We start from the raw sequence: 23,688 nt of genomic DNA, 5'->3' as shown, positions 1-23,688 counted from the left end.
AAAAGTGCTGAAAGCCAAAGATAAGGAGGAAATCTCCAAGAGAGCAAGAGAAAAATTATCACTTACAAGGGAACTCAATAAAAGAGCTGACTTCTCATCAGAAACACTGGGGCTAGAAGGCAATGGGAAAACATATTCAAAGTGCTTAAAGAAAAATACTGCCCCAAGAACCCTATATCCAGAAAAACCATCTTTCAAAAAAAAAGGAGAAATAAAGACCATCCCAGTATTACTCTACTACCAAAACCAGAAAAAGACATCACAAGAAATTACAGACCAATATCTTTTATGAATATAGATGCAAAATCCTCAGTAAAATCCTAGCAAACCAAACCCAGCAATATATAAAAAGAATTATACACCATGACCAAGTGGGATGTAGCCCAGGAATGCAAGGTTGGTTTAACATCTGAAAATCAATTAACGTGATACGCCATATCGACAAGATTTTGTAAAGTCACATGATTACCTCAATAAACACAGAAAAGGCATTTGACAAAATCCAACATCCTTTCATGATTAAAAAAACAACAACACTCAACAAACTAGGAATAGAAGGGAACTTTTTCAACTCAATGAAGGGCATCTTTGAAAAATCCACAGCTAACATCATACTTAATGGTGAAATACTGAATTGCTCTCCTAAAATTGGGAACAAGACAGGGGCGCCTGGGTAGCTCAGTCGGTTGTGTGTGACTCTTGATTTCAGCTCAGGTCATGATCTCGGGGTCATGAGATCGAGCCGCACGTTGGGCTCCATGCCAAGCGTGGAACCTGGTTAAGATTCTCTCTCTCCCTCTGCCCCACCCCCCCTAAATTAATTAATCAATTTAATTTAATAGGGAACAAGACAAGGATATCCACTCTCACCACTTCTATTCAACATTGTATTGGAGGTCCTAGCCAGGGCACTTAGGCAAGAAAAGAAAGAAAGAAAGAAGTAAAATGCCTCTATTTACAGATGATATGATCATATATACAGATAATTCTAAGCAATCCACTAAAAATTAAGAGCTAACAAACAAGTTGAGCAAGGTTGCAGGATACAAGATCAATATACAAAAATCAATTGTATTTTTACACACTTGCAAAGAAAATGAAATTAAGAAAACAGTTCCATTTAGTTAGTATCAAAAAATAAAATACTTAGGAATAAATTTGACGAAAGAAGTGCAAAACTTATACTTTGAAAACCACAAAACCTTACTAAAAAAATTAGAGAACACCTAGAGGCATCTGGCTGGCTCAGTCAGAAGAAGATGCGACTCTTGATCTTGTGGTCACGTGAAGCCCCACGTTGGGTGCAGAGATTACTTAAATAAAAACTTTTTAAAAAGCTTAAAAAGAAGAGAAAAGGGGTGCCTGAGTGGTTCAGTCGATTAAGCGTCTGCCTTCAGCTCAGGTCATGATCCCGAGGTCCTGGGATCGAGCCCTGTGTCAGCCTCCCTGCTCAGCAGGGAACTTGCTTCTCCCTCTCCCTCTGCCCTTCCCCCCGCCCCGGCTTATGCTGGTGCTCTCTCTCTCTCTCTCTCTCTCTCGCTCGCTCTCTCGCTCTCTCGTGCTCTGTCTCTCTCTCAAATAAATAAAATCTTTAAAAGAAAAGAAAAAATTAAAGATCTAAATTAAACACAAGACATCCTATGTTTATGGATCATAAAAATTAATATCATTGGGGCACCTGGGTGGCTCAGTCAGTTAAATGTCCAACTCTTGACTTCAGTTCAGGTCATGACCTCAAGGTCATGAGATCGAGCCCCTCGTCAGGCTCCATGCTTAAAAGATTCTCTCTGACCTACTAAGGTAAAAGGAAAGCTCCTACTTGAGTGCCTGTACTTACTCTGTCCTATTCTCACAACTGAGGTGCAATGGGTTGCCCCTGTTTTACAGAAAGAAAGAAAAAAAAAAAAACTGCTGCTTGGAGAGGTGATGTGACTTACCCAAGGTGACGCCAAGCAGGAGGAAGTAAGGCGGCTGGGATGGAAATCCAGGCTGCTTCCTTCCAGGTCCCAAGGGAACACCCTCTCCTCCAAAACCTCCTCCCCTTGAGGTTGTTAGGGAGAAGTCCTGGTGACAGCCTCTGCCACTAGGGACAGCCCAGACCTGCCCCAGGCTCCAAACAGAGCAGAATCAGCCCAGCTCTTCTGAGGACCCAGTTGCTGTGGGGCCTCCGCACCCGCCCCATCCAGGCGGCCACAGCCGGTCCTAGGCAGATAAATCAAGGGCGACCACGGCGCCTCGGCGCCCTCTAGTGGTAGCAGGAAAGAGCGGCTGTGGGGAGAGAGGAAGGAGGCAGGGAGGTGGCCAGGAAGGGGGAGGGGACGAGGGGCAGAGGGGGAGTGTTGAGGCTGAGGAAGGCGTGGGACTGAAGTAAGAGGAGACCTGCAGGGCATTTTTCTTGGCTCCAGAGCCCCTCCTTCCCCTGCAGTGCTCCCTCTGCCGGCTGCCCTTCTGGGTTTCTGCCCTCCGGCTCAGCCCAAGCCCTGGGGACTTGAGAGGGACACCCCTGCCCCCACGGAATGGTTGAAACTCCGTTCTCTCCCTCCAGACTGGGACAGCCCCTCTGTCTCCTGGGATAGAGCTGCTGACCTTCTCCCCACAAGACCTCACCCAGCTGTAGCAGGGTGAGGGGCTCCCTCCCTCTCCTTTCCCCCCATCGGGACCCCCACAGTCACAGGGACAAAGGTCCCAGGTCTGCCCCAGCCTCGCCCACTGCCTCCCCTCCCCGCATCAACCTCCCCCAAATCCCAGCAGCTGCGGTTGCCATGGTACCAGCACCCCCACCCCACCCCCACCCTAGCACCTAAGAAGAGGCCAAACATGCGCGGAGCCAGCTCATTTCCCGCCCCCCACTTCGGGGTAATTAGTGCAAATTAAATTTCACACCCCTTCTACTGAGCAGTCAGAGCTCCCTGAGAACGGATGCCCAGGATTCATGGGGGAACATACTCTCTTCGCAGCGTGCAGACGTGAGAGAACATTTCTCAGCCGAGAGTTCTCACGATTCCCCCAGATCACCCAGGCGGCCTCAGACACACATGCACATGCTGCTCCGGGGGTTGGGGGCGACCCCAGAAGATCGGGGCGCTGGAGTCCCATTCTCAGCCTGTACTCCTCACCCAGACTTCCCTCGCTGGGCTCTAAATCCACAAGAATGGCCCAAATCACAGTAGAAAGGAAACCAGAGGATCGGCAAGGCCTCGGAACTCACGCGCACATCCATCCAGGGGCCTGCTCCCCCGGGCCACCTGTGCGTTCACAGGGGGCCCCAAGCTCCGAAGGGTACCCCGTCCCCAGCCCGGTTGAAGGCTGTGTCTCCTGTTGATTTTTTTTAACAGGGGGCCCACATTCCGTTTTGCACTGAATCCAGCCAATTTCGTAGCCAACCCTCCTCCCTGCGTGCATGTATTTGCACAGAAGTATCCAGATAAGCGAACAAGCACCGCACACCTCAGTGCAAATAATACTAATAGCATCTATTGTACGCTACACGCGTTTTAAATGCTTACTATAACTTAACCGCCTTGAATCCTCACAACAAACCCTATGAGGTCACTGCTTCATACAGTGTTTCTTGAACTTACATATTCAGGTCTGGGGATTCTGTTAAAATGCGGGGTTCTGAGTCAGCAGGTCTGGGGTAGGGCCTGTGACTCTGCATTTATAACAAGCTTCCGGGGGAGGCCGATGCCACCCGTCCCCAGAAGCTCATTCTGAGAAGCAGGGGCCTGGTAAAGGCTGCCGGGGCACCCTGTTCCGGAATGCTGCCCTCAGCGCGCCCACATGGCCTCACCAGAAAATGCCCTCAGATTATTTCCTCCTCCAGGTGGAGGGTTGAGGGAGGGCCAACCTCAGGGCATCATTCAGGCTTCAGGGCTCGCCACGGGTCGGGCCAAGGCAACTCATCAGATGAAGCCGCCTCTCAGCTTGGCGCCTCCTCCGGCGCTCCCTGCTTCCCTCACTCCCTTACCATCTCTCCCGAAATAAGTCACTTGTGTGCCTGTCTCAGGGGCTTCGAAGGCACCCTACCTAGCCAGCGAGCTACTATCCTTCTCCCCATTTTCTTGACGAACAGACTGACGGAGAGATTAACTTGCCCAGGACATATAAGTGACAGAGAAAATTCGAACAGGCAGCCTTGTTCCACTACGCAATGCTGCCTCCGGATGTGTGTCCATACCACGTAAACCCATGTTTGTACTCACATACATGTGCTCTTGTGAATGCACCTGCTCGTGTGTGCATCCATACGCACAGCACATTCTGCGTGATACCAACACTCAGGTGCACATAAATGGGTATCAATCCCTTCTAACATCTACTCACACACACACACACACGGACGGACACACACACACACACATGCACAAACCCCTGACACCTACATCCCCAAAGATGCAGATGTGCAGAATTGTTCATTCACTCAGTGAGCAAATGAATGACCTCACCTGTACCTAGACATCTGTCCATCAGATTTCAACTCAGACATCACCCCCCAGCCCTCCCTGTCTCCCTGAGATTAGGTCTGGAGCCCCTCCTCCCAGCTCCTGCAGCTGCTGTCCTCACCCCTGTTCACAGGTCTCTCTCCCCAGCTGGTCTGAGGGCTCCCCTAGGGCGGGACACACGGTACTGGGCCTGGCCCATAGCAGGTGCTCCGTGCCTATTCGCTGAACTGCATGTCACGAGCTCTGCCATTTACCAATCATGTGGCCTCAGATAGGTCCCTTCCCTTTCTGGAGTTCCCTCACCTCCCAGGGAGGCGGCACTGTGGGGAACTGTAGTCAAAGGGCCCACTCCAGTCTTAAGGAAGGCACTAGAGATTTCCCCAAGGAAAGAAAGGGACATTGAGTAGAAATCTGAGGGAGGAGCAGGATTTTAGCCAGGAGGAGAGGGAAAAGGAGAGCTCCAGGCAAATGGAACAGCATGAGCAAAGGCCCAGGGGTAAGGGAATATGGCTTTTTCCCATTCAAAGGAAGAAACCCATTCAAAGGAGAAATCCATATGTCTGGAGTGTGGGTAGAATTCTCCATGAAGAGGCAGGATTGAGGCTGAGGAGCCACAGTTTGGACTTCATCTTGGGGGCAATGAAGAGCCCTTGAAAATTTAACGATGATATGTGATCTGATCTTTTGAAAGGGCGCCCAGACTTGTATGAAGAGACTAAATTGAGGTGAGGGTGGGGGCAGCGGAGCAAGAATGGAAGTGGGGGGACCATTTTTTTAAAGTAGGCTCCACACCCAGTGTGGAGCCCAACACAGGGCTTGAACTCACACCTCAAGACCTCAGCTGAGATCAAGAGTTGCCTGCTTAACTGACTGAGCCGCCCAGGTGCCCCAGTGGGAAGACCATTTAAAAGACTGTGGCCAGCAGCCAAGTGCAAGATGATGGTAACTTGGACTCCGGTGGGATCAGTAGAACCAGAGAGAAGAGGATTGTTAGGAGGGTTTTAGAAGGTAGAATCAAGAGGCAGCTCCAATATGGAAGTGCAGGGAGAAGGAAGAATTGGTAAGACACCCCAGGCCTCAGACAGACATCGCCCCCCCCATTCTGACAAATCCTCCTCACACACCCCTGCCCCACCCATCCCCACCAGAAGCCGGGGAGCCATTCCCTTTACTTGCCTCTGGTCCACTCCCTTCACTTTCACTGGCCACAGCCAATCATACATGAGCTCAGAGCCACCTCGGTCACAAGATGGTTCCTGCAGCCGGCTGGTCCTTCGGGGCCTTGACCTCCTGTCCTTTCCAGTCTCTCCAGGCAGGGCTCCCCCAAGGCACTCAGTACAAAGATCTCAGGCCACACTGGTCTAAGTGCCCCCCATCCCCCCAACTCCCACCCTCCCCCACCAGCTGCAACAGAAAGAGCCCCTGAACCGAAAGCTCCTGCTCTCATCTGCCACTCACTTGCTGTGTGGCCCTGAAAAAGTTGCTCTTCCTCTCTGGTTTCCAATCTTTGCATCTGTCAATGAGAGGATGGGGTGCAATGATCTTTAAGGATCTGGCCAATCAGAGCACAAGATAGATCTCCTAGGTTGCAGTGATTGGTCCCAGACTGGCCGGAGCTGAGCCAATGAGAGTCCATCCTGGAACTTTGAAGTTATTATAATAAGCATCTCATTTCCTGCTGAGGTTGCTAGCTGGCAGCATGTGAGCCTAGAGATAACAGGTACCCCTGGAAAGAGAGCCTGCCTTAGAACGAAGCCAATACTTATCCCTAAGGATGTGGTTCAAGCACCTGGATCCAGCCATGCCTGAAATCGGTGACATGGACCAATAAATTTCCCTTTTTGCTTAAGCCAGTCTGAACTGCACTTCTGATGCTTGTCTCCAATGGAGACTTGACAGGTATAAGTCTTTCCACTCAAATGTATTATATCATATTTAGTGCTTTCTCCTGTGATTCATTTAGGATGCCTTCCCTGCTCTCAGCAGAATTTCCCAATCCTCCCATCCTTGAATGTAGCTGAGGTGCCTCCTCTTCCAAGAAGCCTTCCCTCACCACCCTGGTCCATGCTGATCCTTCTGTGTCTGGAATTTCCCAAAATATGTTTCTCAACACTAATCCTTTAAAAATCCCACTTAATAAAAAGGATTGCATGGTCAAACAAGCTTGGGAGACACTGTGTGCTATATCCTCCTTCTGAGGGATTCAATGAACTGAGCCTATGAGGAATTCTGAGGGGCACCAGGTGGCTCAGTCGGTTAAGCATCTGCCTTCAGCTCGGGTCATGATCTCAGGGTGCTGGGAGGGAGCCCGGTATCAGGTTTCCTCCTTGGCAGGGAGTCTGCTTCTTCCTCTCCCTCTGCCCATCCCCCTGCTCATGCTTTCTCTCTCTCTCTCTCAAATAAATAAAATCTTTAAAAAAAAAAAGAATTCTGAGTTCTAATGTAAAGAAATCAATTCATGTTGTGTTTCACAAATTTATTTCCTCATAGAGCACCTTCTTTTTCTCATGGGATACCTAATAACCCCTGGCAGGACAGTGTTCCGGGGGCTCATGGGGTAAACACTATTTCATCCTCAACTTCCATCAATTCAGCCTCTGTACCCGTGGCCGGGGGGGGGGGGGGTGCTTTTCAGATCAATTTCCCTAGTGCTTATTAAATGCCTACTGCGAGCCAACCAGAGCACCAAATCCCCAAGGCTCCAGTGACTGGTTCCAGGCTGGGCACGTGACTCAATGACGTGAGTCAATGAGAATCCATCTTGGCACCCTGGGGTCCTTCAGGAAGCCCCCTGCCACAGGAAATCATAACGCAAGTACGGATCTGAGTGCATGAGTGTATTTTTTGGAGGGGGCACGGGGAAGGTCCATAGCCCTCAATACGTTCCCCAGTGCCTCCCTGACCCAAAGGAGCTTTACAAATGCTGGCAGTAATGAAAATTCAGTAACAGAAAACTGTTCCGGGGAGGAACATAAGACCCGTGTGAAAGGGCAGGGGATTAAGGCTCTGAGTGAATGAACTTGCTCAAGCCTCTTTGAATGCCTTTATGTTCACCAGGTCGAGGCAGTTTTGATCGCCTGGCAAGTAAAGACTTTTGTCTCTGACGAATTCCAATGACTCTACTTAATAAGCTGTGTGTCTTCAGGCAAGTTACTTAACCTCTCTGCACCTCAGTTTCCTAATCTTATAAAATGAGGATGCTCTCAGGTCTGATCTCATAAGGGAGGATGAAATGAGATCACACAGGTCAAGGTCTTAGTCCAGGGACGGACACAGGATAAACGTGAAATAAAGGTTAGCTGGTGCCATCACAGCATGGTGACAATCAAGCAGAAAGAAAAGTCCTATGTGAAGAGAACAGCAAGGGTTCATGCTCCCTGGGGCCCGTGGTGGCAGCTTCTAAGCTGGCTCCCAGTGATCCCCACTCCCTGGTTTTGGGTCCTTGTGTAATCCCTTCCCCTTGAGGCTGCACTGTTATGCTTCTAACATTAAAAAAAAAAAAAAAAGCAACGAAAGTATTGGGATGTTTCTTTCAAAATTAGGTGACAAAAGACTCTGCCTTCTGGGCTCCTGGCTTGCCCTCTCTGGCTCCCTCCCACGCTCGCTCTGCTGGAAGCCAGCCTCCATGTTGGGAGCGGCCCCATGACGAAGCTCACATAGCAAGGAACAGAAAGTGAAGAACTGAGGACCTCCATTCAATAGCCCCCAAGGAACTGAATTCTGCCACCACAAGTGAGCTCGGAAGCTGGTCCTTTTTCTGTTGAGCCTTGAGAGGATGCAGGTATAAGTCAGTTTAGGCTGACACGTTCATTACAATCTCATGAGCGACCCTGAGCCAGAGGACCCAGGGGAGCCACCCCTGGATTCCTCACCTACACCAATCGTGAGATACTAAATGTTATTGTTGAAAGCCACTAAGGCTGGGGGTAATTTGTTACACGGTAACAGGAAACCATTATCCATCTGGTAATAGATAACTAATACACATAACAAAAAAGGGGGACTTTTTTTTGGCTCACTTAACTGGAAAGTCCAGGAGTAGAGTTTGTTTCATGTATGGCTGGATCCGAAAGCTCAAACGTCAACAGGCATCTGTCTTAGCTTGGGTTTCTGTGAGAACAGGCCTGAGACAAGGACCTGGATGCTGGTGGTTTATTTGGGAGGCATTGCAGAAAGCAGGAATGGGAGAGAGAGGAGATTGAGACAAGGAAGAAGGAAAGGGGGAGAAAGGGTGTGTTTCCACATTTGCTGTGATAAACAACATGGGCTGGACTCCTCTGGAATCTCTGGGAAGCACGCTGCCTCCCAGCATTGTCCTTCTGAAGAGCAGGAGCGGGGGTATTGGTCCCCCCTCACTACACTGGCTGAGAGTGGCCCGGAAGGGGATTAACCTCCCGAGGGGCAGAGCTGCGCCCGTGCTCTGGCTGGGCAGGCTCCTCAGCTCCAGAGAAGCTCGAGGTGGACACCGGCAGCTGTCCCTGAGATCAGGCCTAAGGAGACACAGTAAGCCAAAAGCATCTACACACTGCCTCCTCCAGCCCTCAGCTCCCCTCCTCTGAGATGCCTGTGGCATCAGGCAGCCCCTCCCCCAGGGGCAGCAACAGTGACACAGGCAGTCCTGGGCTCTCCTCTACAGCTCAGCAAGCCCTGGGGAAAGAGCCTGTCTTTCCCCATAGTTGCAGCAAATGTCTTAGGATCGGGTTTCATTGGACAAGAAGGATCCCATGCTCATCCCTGAACCAACCACTGCATCAGTCGACCAGGGGTCTTGACCTATCCTTGGAACCATGGACTAGGGGTAAATGCCTCTACCGAAATTTCGGGAAGTTGAAGAAGAAAAAGAAATGAACACTGGCAGGAAAACAGACTGACATCTGTTAAGTCTACATGAGTCTGACTCATATTAGTAGGTTATGAGATCAATTTAGTAGGTGATAAACAGCATTTTTTGTTTTAAAGATGTAGTAAAACAGTGGTTCTCAAACTTTAACTGCATCAGAACCACCCAGAAGGCTTGTTAAAACAGACTGGTAGGCAATACCCCAGAGTTTCTGATTCAGCAGGTCCAGGATGGGGCCCAAGAAATTGCATTTCTTTTTTTTTTTTTTTTTTTAAAGATTTTATTTATTTACTTGAGAGAGAGAGCATGAGAGGGGGGAGGGTCAGAGGGAGAAGCAGACTCCCCGCTGAGCAGGGAGCCCGACGCGGGACTCGATCCTGGGACTCCAGGATCATGACCTGAGCTGAAGGCAGTCACCCAACCAACTGAGCCACCCAGGCACCCAGAAATTGCATTTCTAACAAGTTTTCAGGTGATGCTCATGCTGCTGGTCCAGGGACCGCACTCTGAGAACCATTGGGGTAGAAGCTATCAGAGGGCCGTGCATGCCATAAGGCTAAGCTCTGTCCCAGTGACATATGAGTGTGGACACAGGGTCACCGTGTACAAGATATTTCTTACTGAAATCTTCCCAGTGCCGTGAGATTAAGTAATTTGCCCAAAGTTGTAGGTAAGAGCACAGCGGCTTGAAGGCAGGTCTCACGGGCTTTGAACCACAGTGCTAAAGAAATTGCTGCTGAACCACACATAAGCAACTCAGGATTTGGGCTGGTTGTCAAGTTGTGCTTGCCGCATGAAGAAGGTAAGGTACAAAATAAGCTGTTGTAACAAATAGGCCCCAAAATACATTGGCTTAAACAAGATAAAAGGTTACTTCTCTCTCATATGACAGTCCAGAGGTACATGTCCAGGACAGCTCTGCCGTCCTCCACATGTGGCTTCCATCCTGGGATCCAAGGGGTCTTCCAGCAGCAGGAAGAGGGGAAGGGGAAAGGAAAGCACACTCCCGTCCTTTTAAGGGCACACCCAGAAATTGCCTTTCACTCCCATCCCATTGGCTAGATTCCAGTCACATGGGCAGATTAACTGCAATGGAGGCTGGGAAATGTAGTCTTGAGCTGGGGGACCAGGAACACTGGGGGACAACTGGCGGATTCTCCAACACCACGCAGTGTGGCCTGAGGTGCCTGACCAAGGCCCCAGGGGGAAGGAGTACAGTCCCTAGAAGGACCCCTAAGGGGATCTTCTAGTGGCAGTGTCCCTTACGGAGGACAGGATGGTGGCCCAGCCTTAATCCCCAGAGACAGGGGCCACCCAGCTTCTCCAGCCCCCAGCAGTGGATCTAATGCTGAACTCTTACCCAGACCACTCTAACTCGGCTTACTGTTTGCTAATAGGTTTCCACAGACAGCACATTTTCCAGTTTATTACATCGTGTCAAGGAGAGCTTTCAATTTTAAGCTTCAAAGTTTATTTACTTAGAAAATGTTTGCTTTATCAAAAAGGATGCTGTGTGGATATTAATAAAGCCATGTACCTCCAGCCAACAAAATAATCTCTCTGGTTGAATGGGAGTGAGACCGTTAGACTTTTATGCCAGAGCTTATTTTTACTGGCCTTGCCACTGAACTTCACCCCCCACCCCCGTTTCATTCCCAGCCACAGATGCTTCTTTTTCTAATCTTTCAAAAAAAAAGCAGTGACTCACAAACAAGAACAGATTTCTCTTGCTTGCAGAAAAGGTAAATTGCTGGCAGAAATAAATTTGCAGATGCTAGAATTTCACAGAAAGGAGCTCATTGGTGGAGAGGGTTTGATATGCTGCCCCGCTCCCACCTTCCACTTCAGAACTCTACCCTCCTATCTTCCCTACTGAGCCAAGCTGGGTGCTGTTGGGGCCTGGCTGCCCGGGTGTTGGGCGTGGCCAGGAGGTGGGCTCCGCCTTTGAGAATGACTCCCCTGTTTATCTCCCAGTTTGTCCCAGTTCCTGGGCCTGGGATTGGGTCCAGGGGCCCCTGAGGTGGAGGACTCCGGCATCCCGGCTCTGCACAGTACACCGACCTCGATTTATGTGGGTTACTCCCAGCCTGTGGATCTGTCGCCTGGCGAGGAGAGGGCCTGTGGGACCTGCCCAGGGCCTGTGGGAGGGGGTTCCTCACTCGGGCAGACTGTGGGACCCAGGTCAGCAGGAGACAGCCTCAGATGCCAGAGCATCCTCCTCCTAAGAGTGAAGGCCCTGGGGTAGGGGCTGGAAACTTCCCTCTCTGACACAGAATTCATGCCAGAGGGGCCTGGGTGCAGACTGCGCTTTCCCAAGCAACGCTGTGTGCTCTCACCGTGCCAGGCCTCCACAGGCATCTCCCCCGGTGCTCACAGCCACCCCGGGAAAGGAGTGTACCCATTTTACAGATAAGGAAACTGAGGCACAGGGGGGAGAAGCCACTCGCCCACACTCATGTGCCCTCTTAGGGATAGACCAGGGATTCAAACAGAACCTGCAACTGGTCCCATTTTCCTTCAGACCTGCCTTCTATTTCTCCCTCTCAGTCTCCCTCTCCCACCCACCCCTCCCCACCCCTCCACCCCACCCCCACTCCTCCACCCCACCCCCACCACTGCACCCCACCCCCACTTCACTGGTCTCCTGGAATCCTGACTTACTCCTTCTTTCCACTGCTCTTTTCACACTTAGTAGAGAATCCAGGGGAGAACATGAGAACATTTTCCCAAGGAAAACAATCGCAGAGGAGCCAGAAGTGGGGGTAGGAGGATGTCGGAGACCAGCAGAAAACACTCAGCTCCCAGCAGAGACAAAGGCCTCAGTGACACAGAGGCCACATGAGGCCTAGGTCCCTCCCCTCCTGCCACCAACTCCTAGGGACAAGTTAGGTTTGCAGTGGCCCAACCACATACCCAGAACCAGCTTCACAACTAAATCTTTTTTTTAAAGATTTTATTTATTTATTTGAGAGAGAGAGAGAGCTCAAGCGGCGGGGGGGAGGGCAACAGGGGAGAATCTCAAGCAGACTCCAGGCTGAGTGCAGAGCCTGACGTGGGGCTCAGTCTCACAACCCTGAGATCATGACCTGAGCCGAAATCAAGAGTAGGACGCTTCACCGACTGGGCCACCCAGGTGCCCCCGCAACTCAATTTTTAAATGTCTAACATCCCTACACTTCCCTCTCATGCCCCAAATCTTCTCTATTGATAATTGGTTTATTTAAACTTCTAATTCCTATTAAAGCCCAACTATCTACACTTCCTCAACCCACTGCTCTTGCAGAAGGGGTTAGTCATTTACACTGTAGTGTGAGTAAATCTTTGACCCTTCCCTGGGAGAGGATGTTACCAGAAGAGGTTAACCCCAGGGAGAACCATGGGCTCTCTCGCTGGTCACTCTTCTCCAGCGGCCAGAGGGACCTCAGGCTGCATCATCTCCAAAGTCCCCAGGGCTGCGAGGTGCCAGATGCGGCCAATAGCCACCCGGATCAGGTCAGGTGCCTCCCCACACTAATTGCTAGCATGGCAAAGGCCTGACTGAGGTCCCCACAGCGGCAGATGGTTAGCCAACTTCTGCGTTGTCATGGCAACCCCGGAATGGGGGTGAGGAGGCCATGCTGTGTCTTATGCCCTAGATTACATGAGGGCACATGGGTGGATGCATATGAGTTTCCACTGTTACCTTTCCCTCCCCAACCCCATCAGGTGGCTGCAGGAGTCTCTGGCAAGATGGAGCAGTGGCTGGGGGCCCAGGACCCGGATGCCAACACACCTGGGTTCCAGGCCACCTAGCTCTTTCCTTCCTGGCTGGAACAAGGCCAGCTGTAAGGTCAAGTGCACCAAGGTACTTCCAGGAGCCCACCTGCCCCCCCCCCCCGCATGGAGGTTCAAGGACCCTCAAAAACAGCAGGGGTCCCAGAGGCAAAAGTTCTTTGGGGGCCAAAGATGAAGGGGTAGATTGGCCAAGAGAAGCCCCCCAGGACCTGCGTCTCCCATCTCTGCCAGTAGGAGATGCAGGTGCCCAGGTCTCTGAGTGGCACCAGCGTCCAGGGCGGATCCAGCCCGATGGGATCCACTCCCTCCAGCTCCCTACAGACAATTTCCGCTCCCTGGGCCTGTGTGAGCTGTGCGAGCAGGAAGCGGGGTCTGAGGCAAGCTGGTGGGATCACCGGAACTTGAAGCCCTTCCCCAGCCCACCCCCAGAGCCAGCCCCTGGTTCTGAGGACCGACCACTGCGCATTCACAACGTGTACAGTAAATGGTGTGCTTATGTTGTGTACATACACACCTGCACACACACACAACGTGCATACGCTCAGTTCACACACAATGCACACAGTGTGTATGGTAAGTGCTCGGGAGCCCAGCATGCCCCTGCCCCAAGGGCTCTGTCACCTACTGATGCATGCACACGCACCGTGCATGACTTGTGCACACAACTCACGCACAGGAGGCCCACACATTGGACAGAAAAGGGTACGGTGAGGACTCCGGGGAACACACCCACACACCTACCTGCCACGTCCCCAGCGAGCACACAGAACAAACAACACATACACACATCCCCAGCACCCTCAGCCCCGCAGGGCCAGCCCAGGGAAGGGACAGAGAGAGGCAGGAGCTTGTCTCCTCCCTGGAGACAAGCTAAGCCCTGGAGGGTCATCATCCACAGAGGCAGGTTGGGGCCTGGGGAATCTCTGACTCCGCATCTGTGCCGGCCCCCTACAGACAGTGAGGTCAGGGACCAGTTCCCCGGGGAGGACCCAGGAGGGAGGGTCTGGCCCCGCAGCCCTGTAATCATCCGGGACAGAGGTGGGGGCTGCAGGACAGCCCCAGGGAAGTTCCCCGAGCCGGGCTGAGGCCTAGGGTGGGGCAGGCTCCACACGCCTGGCTCCTCCCTTCTCTCTGTCACACCCACAGGGCAGGGGGAGCTGGAGGTGGCCGGGGAAAGAGGGGCGGCAGAGGAAAGCAAAGCAAAAAGCCCCAGGACGGGGGATCAGGAGGCCTGGGTTCTAGGCCTGGCTCTGCTTCTGCCCCCAATGGGCCCTGCCCCAACATCCCCGTGGATACCCGAGGCGGGACCCTAGGCCCTGCTGTCCTCGGTGCTCATATTGAGGCCTGTGTCACAGGGGTCACTCGCCACCCACACATCCTGACCCCAGTACGCAGGGTGCTCCGTGGTCAGGGGCCTGGCCCATCTCTCTGGGAGCTCTCCTGCGCCAGGCCTGGACAGGCTGGTGGGAGAGGTCAGTGAGAGGCTTCGCCACCCTGGGAGAGAGAGCCTGCTCCTTCCATGTGGCCTGTGTGGGACAGGCTGCAGGGTCCAGCTCGGTCTGCTCTTTTGAGCCCCCTAGCCCAGAACACACATACCTCTTAGGGGCATGACCCCCTTGAACCATGGAAAGCGCTCCAGGCTACAGGTCAGAACCTCAAGGTTCTGGCCACGGACGCTGTATGACCTTGAGCAAGTCCCACTCTCGGTCTCAGCTCTGCCGTCTTTAATCTGAGGAATTTGACTTAGAGCTGGTCTCCAAGGGACATGTTGCCAGGAGCAGTAGGTGGCTCCCCAAAACTGAGGCGTCCTGAGCACCCCCTGGGGCAAGCACCAGGCCAAGCCCTTTGTACCCACCACCTCAGCGATGAGGAAGGTGCTAGTCAGAGCCCCAGGTTACAGATCAGGGCAGGGTGGCTTAGAAAGGACTGAGGTCATAGCCCCAGTCAGTGGTAGAAGCGGGACTCAGTCTCACCTTATCTGACCGCAGACCTTAAACCCCTAAAAACTGTACCAAGGGCATAGTTTCTCTAAGTGCGTTACGTGCCTTAACTCAATCCACAGGCCAACCTCAAAGATGGGTTCTATGATTCGCTAGGTTTTAGAGCAAACAGAGGCCTCCCTGTGAAGTAACTCGCCCGAGGCCATGCAGCTAGAAAGTGGGAGAGCTGGAATCGAAAGCACAGATGACAGTGTCCATCTAGAACTTCAGATCTCAAGCCTGGCACTGAAACACCCCCCCGCCCCGCCCCCACCTCCCCTGGGTACCCGTTACCTGCTGACGTGTTATCAGTAAAGCCAAGTGACAAGCACCAAACAAGAATACACACTTATCCCCTCTGAGCAGCCCAAGAGTCAGCAGGGCTCACTGCTGCCCTGGGCGGGGCTCCCCTCGGCTTGCTTTCCCCCCAGTGGGTCTGGCGGGCCAAGGATGGTCTCACTCTCACCTGGCTGACAGCTAGCGGGCTGTCAGCGGGGATGACAGAAGTGACCGGGCCGCCTGTCTCTCATCCTCCAGCGGACGAGCAGGCGAGCCCGGGGCTGGCAGCGCAATCTCAAGGGCCAGGGAGAAGGAGAGAACGTGAGCGAGAGGAAGGGACGGACCGGGAGGGAGAGGAGGCACGCTTAGAGCCAGCACAGTGTCACCTCGAGCACTTTGCATTAGCCCAAGCAAAGCAGCGGGGACAGCCGGACCCGTGGGCTGGGGACACGGACCCCCACCCCCTGAAGGGAGAAGCTGCAGAGTCATTTGTCGATGGCGTGCTTACAGAGAGAAGGGAGAATGGGGCAGACTTGTGCAATCGATCTGCTGCACCACATGCCTGTTTTCCACTTTTATTGTTACACACCTGCTCATTCTATCAGAGTCGTAGAAAATCAGAGCTGGGATGGGGAGGCTTAGAAATCAGCCAGTCCCCAGTCACCCATTCTACAGATGGGGAGCCTGAGGCCCCAGGAGGGAAGGAAATATGCCAGGGGTTGCCGCCCCACGCTCTCTCCTTTGGCTCAGGGAGTGGTGCAGACTGGAAGCCTTCTTGCACCTCTTAGCTGCTGGTGCCCCTGCTACCAGCCCACTGAGCTGGCACTTAGCACCCAGGAAGCTGGTTCACGTCTCAGCCCCCACCCCCTCCTGCTATCCAGACTGAAGGCTCCGTATTTATGAGTCACACCAAGCCCTGACATTTGTGTAATTGTCTTCCGTATACAAAGTGCCTTCACCCATTACTCAGTCCTCACGATCACCCTAAAGCGGGGTGGGGGAGGGGCAAAGCAAGAATAACAGCCACGCTTAGCATTCACCGAGCACATTGTAAGGGGCACACATTGTTCTAGGTGCTTGGCATATATTAACTCATCCCACTGAAGAAAGCATGATTGTTATCCCAAATTACAGAAGGAGAGAATGAGTTTCGGAGAGGTGAAGCGGCTTGCCCAAGTCCACATAGCTAATAAGTATGGGAGCAGGGACACAAACCGAGGTCAGTCTAGCGCCCAACCACAGGCTATGCCAAGTCATCGGGGTGGCCTGGGGAGGTACCTGGGCTCCTATTTTTATCTCCCCAGGGTTCTGGTCTGGAGTGGGGCTGGGGCTAGGGCTCACTCCTGGGAGAACAGCTATGCACCAGCCCACCAAGAATCAGGGTAGCAGGGAGATAGAGAGCCTAAGAACTTGGCACATGGAGCTCAGCCACCAGGGTTCAAATCCTGGTTCTGTCGCCCAAGAGCTATGTGACTTTGAGGATACATGTAACTTCTCTGCACCTCAGTGGTCCAATCTATAAAGTGGGAAAGATGATAATCACACCTCCCCAGTTGGCTGTGAAGATTAAATGAGTTACTATATAGAAGGCAATTAGCAGCGCATAGTAAATGCTCAATAAACATCGGCTAGTATTATATCTGCCTATTATATTGCTATCTGAGCCTCTTGGTTTCGGGGATGCCAAACAGAGCACCTGAACTGCAGCTAACGAGTCAGCTCTCCAAGCTGCCCTGCAAGGCTCGAATCTCTCGGCTGGAGGGCTGTGAGGTGGTCGTCCAGGGGTCTGTTCTTCTGCCTTCACATCCCCTGAGGGCCAGGTCCGGACTTTCAGAGACTCCAATGCAGTGAGAAGAGTGTGGGGGTCCCCACACTGTATCAGTCCGAATAAAAACAATACTAAAACATGGAAGGAGCACAAAGAAGTTTCACAGCGCTCTGATTTTTTTGGATGATGAGAGCACGAACGCTTTGTCTCAGATACCGTTTGAGTTTATTTTGGTGCCTCTATCTTGCTGGCATCTTGAGTATGTGCTTGATCCGACTTGGCGCGTTCCTGCACGGGGCTCCCAGGGGGCCTGAGGAGTCCACAGTCACCAGGCCAGGAGCTGGGGCCCTCAGGAGGCAATGAGCCCATCCTCTTCCAAGAGCAACCACCCTTCGGGGGGATGCAAGAAGAAAAACCCCCACCCGGGACGCTAAAAAAAAACCCTCCAACCAACAATTCGGCAGCTGCGGTTGCCAGGGAGATGGTGAGGGATGCGGGTGGGGCTGCCTCCTGCTTGGCAGGGCCCCTGCCTCCACCCCCAGGGGGGCATTCTCCTGGTGTCATCGTGGGGGCGAGGGGCCAGGCCGGGAAACAGAAGCCCGCAGATCACATTCCCCGATTGTCCCCGCTGTCCTCAGAGCAGAGGGCGTGGACCAGACAATGGGCTGATGGACAATGGAGAAGAGCAGATGGCCTCCCCAACCCTCCCCACCACCAGCTGGTACCACTCGGCTTGCCAGGCCTGCCGGAGAGGTCGGGGTGGGGGGCCCCCGGGCTCAGCTGCCTGCAGACCCCAGCCTTGCACCTGCCCGAATCTGGTTTTCAGAAAAAGGCTTGAACCGGGAATTAGGGCCCCTGAGTGATGGAAAATAAGAGGAAGCATAATAACAGCCAACACTCACTGGTTCTAAAATAAATCTGTTCTTCATGTAAAATCCAAACTCCTGCAAGGCTCAGCACAACCAGGACCTCGCCACATCCCTCTCATGTCCCCACACTACTCTCTCCCGGATCTCAGCCGGCGTCGTGCTGCCCCTCCTGGGCGCGGAGTATGGTCAGTCCTTTCCGACCTCGGCACCTTTGCCTCTGTTGTTCCCACAGCCTGGAACAACACCTCTGCACGTGGTCAGCTCTGCCCCCATCATCAGGCCTCCCCTTAAGTATCCTCATCTCTTTGGAGAGACTCTTTGATCGCCCTGTCTGGAGTAGATGACAATTTGGTTCCTTCAAATAACACTTGTCGCAATTCATAATCAGTGACTTTATCGGTTTGTGTCTTTCTTTATAATCTTTCTCCTTCCACTGTCCTGCAAGCTCCGAGAGCACAGGGACTGCGTTTATCTCATTCTCCATTTTCTCCCTGTACCAAGTGCCTGGCACGTCGGAGGTGCTCAATAAATGTTTCTGGAACTTACCAAGCTCCAGGCACTTACGCCTCCCAATCTAGCCTATGAGGTTGTTTTTGTCCCCATTTTGCAGAAGCAAGAGTAGAGGCTCAGAGAGAGGTAAGCCAAGACTAGAATCTGGGGCTGAGCCAACTCCAAAATCTCTGCTCCTCATCCCATTCCATTCCACTCCCCCCTCCCAGCTGTACCAGTACCAAATCCCTCTCGGAGGAACAGAGGTCCCTGCACTTTTCTGGGCCTCTGTTTTTCCATCTCTAAAATGACAACACAGAGCTTCATATCCCTGGAGATTCTTGTTACTCTGACAGCCTAAGTCCTCACAGAGATAAGCAGCCCAGCCAAGCCTCCACCACCCACCTGGCCCCTTCAATTCACCATCTCTCCACTGCTTGGGCTTCCGGGGCAGGAGTCCTGGGTTGAAGAGTTTTAGCAAGCATATGGAGGAACCGGAACTCTCATAACCCTGCTACAGGAAAGGCAAAATAGGAGAGCCACTTTGCAAAACACTCGACATCCTCTTACCATGTGACCCAGCAATTTCGCTCAAGAGGAATGAAAACATATGTCCACACAAAGACCTGTATGCAATTGTTCACTGCAGTTTTATATGCAATCGCCCCAAATTAGAAACAACCCAAACATCCATCAGCTGGTGAATGGACAAAGTGTGACACCTCTCTACCGCAGAACACTCCTCGGCAATGAAAAGGAATGCACAGACACAGCAACGGCATGGTGAGTCTCACAATAACTGTGCTGAATGAAAGAAGCCAGACACAGAAGACACATCCCGTATAAGCCCATTCGTGTGAAATCTTACAAAAGGCAAGACCACACGGAAAACAGATCGGCGGTTACCTGGGCCTGGGGGTGAGGGAAGGGACACCTGCAAGGGGGCACAGGGGAGATGACCATGTTCTCCATCACGACTGTGGTCATGGTGACACCGCTGTATGCATTTGTCATAAGTCATCAAATTGTACACGTGAAATTGGCACACTTTCTTGTATATAAATTATACCTTGATAAAGAACCCAAATGAGGCAAAAGGAGGAGGCCTGGGGTCACGTGCCAGGCCCACCATGCCACCCCCATCCTATGAGTCTACTCGGGGACTGAGTCCAGGCCTCCTGAGAGCAAGGCTCTCACGCAGCCTGGTGAGTAAAGCCCAGCTGGGGGCTGATGGGAGCTGGCCCAGCCCCTCATTAGGGCTGCTCCCGGGGCCCCACCCAACACTCAGTGTGCCTGGCCCTGGTCGGGGTTTGGGGCTCCCACTGCCCCTGCTCTCCCTCTCGGCAGGGCCCTCCCTCACCGGCTCCTGGGCAGGGCCAAAAACTGGAGCAGAACTACATGTGGTATTCCACCCCAAGGCCAGAGAGTGGAACCTCCTGACACCACTGATGACCACCTCGTCCCCTCAGTTGGAATGCTTCCTCCCCACGGATAGGATGGCTCATCCCTGCCCAGCCGTGGTATCAACAGGCAGGACAGCTCCAGACCAGAGAACAGAGGAGTCCCTAACACAGAGGCCTCCAAACCCACGCTCACACTTCCCCGCCTCCACACCTGAGCGCCCTCTTTCCTGCCAGGCAGTCAGAAAGGTGGGGGTACTGGCCCCACCCCTAATATTTCCTGGGCCCAGGGCAAGCATACCAATGGAGGTCATGTCAGGAGCACCCCCCCCCCCCCCCCCCTCTCTTCCCGACACCGATTCTATCTCACTCTGCAAAGGGCCTCGGGTACGCATGAGGCCTCACGTGAATAGGGCCAAGCACCACCCACAGGTCCGACACGTGGCCACCCCTTGGACTTAGGGACGCACACACCAGAAGTGTGGTCCAACTGCCAGAAGATGACCCAGGGAAGAGTCCCAGGCAGACACTGGAAGCAAACCTGGGGCCATTCAGCAGGGAATTTGGGGCCCAGACCCCAAAGCATAGTCCAGAGGAGGAGGTGTGGCTTCTGGGTGGACATGTCCCCTTGACCTTGCAGACTGCTTGCCCCCTGGGGATGGGGCTGGCCAGAGGAAAGCCAGAGTGGGACCTTCTTTTTTTTTTTTTTTTTTTGAGATTTTATTTTATTATTTATTTGAGAGAGAGAGTGCGCGCATGCACGTGCATGAACAGAGGGGAGGGGCAGAACAGAGAGGAAAAGCAGACTCCCCACTGGGCAGAGAGCCCCATGCGGGACTCGATCCCAGGACCCTGGGATCATGACCTGAGGGTAGATGCTTAACCCACTGAGCCACCCAGGTGCCCCCAGAGTGGGACCTTCTAAACCACAGGCCCAGGGCAGGGGCCCCAGTCACCCAGGTCTGAGGGCTTAGGGTAGTATTGGGAGGTGGTGATTCTGGGATCAGGTGACAAGAGGTTTCAAATGCCAGGCTAAAGAGCTCAGCCTGCAATTCTGAAGGAAATGAACACCCACTAATGAGTTTTGGGGGTACAAGAGAGTCAGGAGCAGATCTGGATTTTGGAAAGATTCATTGAATACGCATTTGTGGAACATCTACCGTGTTCCAGGGCCTGGGTCAGAAGCTGGGGGTATGAACATGACCCCAGTGTGACTGTCAAGGAACCAGCCACACCGGAAGGATAAAGAGAGAGTGCTTGAGGGGAAAGGGGAAAGGGAGCACCATGGACTGAGCACCTGTTTTGCGCCGGGCTCAGTACTCAGCATTTTAGCAAAATTACCTGGGTTAATCCCCAATTTACAGATGAGGAAAGTTTGTTGCCCGAGGTCACACAGTTGAAAAGGAGTTGAGCTTGATTGGCAACAGGGTCTGACTCCAAACCCAGGTTTTTGTCTGCTTCCGAGGAAAACGAGGCTCCTGGGGGGAGTGGGGGCTGGAAGGCGGTAATGCCCCGCGGGACAAAGGGCTGATTGCCCGCGGAGGACCAGGCAGCACATAGCCCAGCCAGCCAGAGGCGTCACCTGCCTTGTTGAGAAAGAATGAACAATCCAGCAGAGCACTTGATTCCAGTGGGAATAGCCGCCCGATTCCCTGCGATTCCATCCCTCTTGCCTTCCTCCTGCCTCTCCCCGGCTGGATTTATTTAGAAGGATTGGATTGGAACTGGCCGGGGAATACCCAAAAAGAAGATTTCTCAGGATTTATTCATGTGAAGACCCTAGCCAAAGCACCAGGAAATCTCCAAGGACCACAGCTCACGGGAGCGTGTCTGTGCATATCCGTGCGTGTGTCTAGGTGTGTGGGTGTGTGTTGTGTGCATGTAACTGTTTATCTGTGTGTGTCTGTATGTCTTTGTGTGTGCCTGTGTCTGTCTGTGTTATGGGGGGGGGTGTCTGTGTGTGATTGTGTATGTGTGTGTCGTGTGTACATCTGTGTGTCCGGCTGGGTCAGTGAGCATCTAATGACTACAGGAAGTGCAAAGGCTCCCTGTCAGTCCTCGGCCCCTGTGCTGTCTCTGCAGCTCACTGGCTGTGGGACCCCTCACCAAGTTGCCAAATCCCTTGGGTCTCCCTCCCTCTCCCGTGAAATGGGGAGAGTGCTGCTCTTGTCAGCTAAGTTTCAGGGAAGAGGGATTGAGTGATGTATCATGTGCATCGTTCCAGATACAAACCGAGTGTTTGATAGGGTAGATTTTCTACACCGCTTGGCCCTTTCTCTCCTACCTCCTACTTCTTTCTGATACCACTTTCATTCATTCATTCAACCCCCATTACATGCCAGGGGCTCTGTTTCTAGCCAGTAAATACCCTCTCTCAGAGGTTATAAAAAAAGAATAGAAACCAGACTCAAATCATCCTGGTTTAAGTTTTTTGGGGTTTTGTTGTTGTTTTTGAGATTTTTTTTTTAAGATTTTATCTTTAAGTAATCTTTATACCCAACGTGGGGCTCGAACCTACAACCCCGAGAACAAGAGTCGCATGCTTGGCCGACTAAGCCAGCCAGGTGCCCCATCCTGGTTTAAGTTCTTATTAATTCTTCCATTCAGTATTTCCTGCGTCCCTTTCTAGCTGTGTGACCTCAGGCAAGTCATTTTCCTCACTAAGTCTCCATTTCTTAAGCAGTAAACAGGGCATGGAAATAATGCCTACATACCTTGTTTGGACATTGGAAAGATGAACTGAAAACAATAGGCCTTTTTCATAAACTCTGCACAAATACTGGTTGTCACTAATATAAGCAGCTGCACAGCCATTTACAGTACAAAGTTTTATGCATGCGCTGGAGGAAAGCTTGGGTTATAAATGATAAACCCTGTGGTAGTTCATAGGTGCCCCGAGGAACCACATCATCCGGCTTGCAGGAATTTGGTACGAGGCTCTCCAGGTGGCAGGCTCTTCCTGACTCCGGGCCCACCCTGGCCCAGGTGGCTCTGCTTTCTCTGGGCCTCTAGGTTCTTCATTCCTTGAGACATAAGGCCCTTCATTCCTTGAGACATTCTCCTCTTGGGTTGCTCCCACTTCTCAGATCTTTCTAATTATTTAGCCTCTGGCCAACTTACAATCCAGAAAGCATCAGTGGTTTTTGCCACCAGGATGCAGCCACTCCCCTTCTCCAGGCCCACATCCCCAAGCAGCTGTCCCCCCCGCCGCACCTGTTACCCTCAGGGGCAACAACACATCCCCCTCAACAGAAACTCTTCAAGAATCTGGGTCACCCAGGCTTACCTTCAAAAACATTTTTGGTTTACCAGTTGTCCAGCCTGGAATACTACCTTCTACCCCCTCCATATGCCAGGGACACACACCCCAAAGTCTAGCAAAGCAGAAGCAGCTCAGGGTGTACCCTACCCAGCTCTACCTCTAATAACTGTGCATCTTGGTAATTTGCTTCACTGCTATTCCTTCATCTATAAAATGGGAAGAATAATAGTACCTACCTCATAGAGTTTCTGGGAGAATTCAATTAGAATGTGTGAATTGCTTAAAATAGTGCCTAGCACATAGTCTGCACTCAGTAAATGTTAGTTTATTACTCCATCCTACATGGCTCAAGTCAAGAAGCCTCCCCTGGCCAGCCAATTTCTCCCTCTGAGCGATTGTCAACACTCATGTGGGTATTGACTTTTTCCTAGCTTCATCCCTTTCGCAAGCGTGCAGTGAGTTCCCACAGACATCAACAAAGCAGGGCACTGGCCCCAAGGCTTGCCAACCTAATGGGGAGGAGGAGGAAACAGGTCATCAAATCCTGAGTGCAAGGATGGAGAGAGTGAGGGGCAGGGGTGGGGAG

General features: G+C 52.3%; 1 long non-coding RNA gene across 4 annotated transcripts in view; it reads right to left on the bottom strand.

Annotated features, from left to right (window-relative positions):
- The window catches only part of LOC116624372, a 55,938-nt gene extending 53,750 nt beyond the window's left edge, over positions 1 to 2,188 (bottom strand). For all 4 annotated transcript variants that reach the window (XR_004297885.1, XR_004297884.1, XR_004297887.1 and 1 more), the window contains exon 1: positions 1,938 to 2,188. This is a non-coding gene — a long non-coding RNA (uncharacterized LOC116624372). The remainder of the gene's footprint in view (positions 1 to 1,937) is intronic.
- Between the last annotated feature and the right edge of the window lie 21,500 nt (positions 2,189 to 23,688).

The sequence above is a fragment of the Phoca vitulina genome, unplaced genomic scaffold, assembly GCF_004348235.1.
Source record: "Phoca vitulina isolate PV1807 unplaced genomic scaffold, GSC_HSeal_1.0 scaffold2, whole genome shotgun sequence".
In the NCBI taxonomy this organism is placed as follows: domain Eukaryota; kingdom Metazoa; phylum Chordata; class Mammalia; order Carnivora; family Phocidae; genus Phoca; species Phoca vitulina.
The sequence above is the reverse complement of the archived record's forward strand: the minus strand, read 5'-3'. Positions and strand labels throughout refer to the sequence as shown.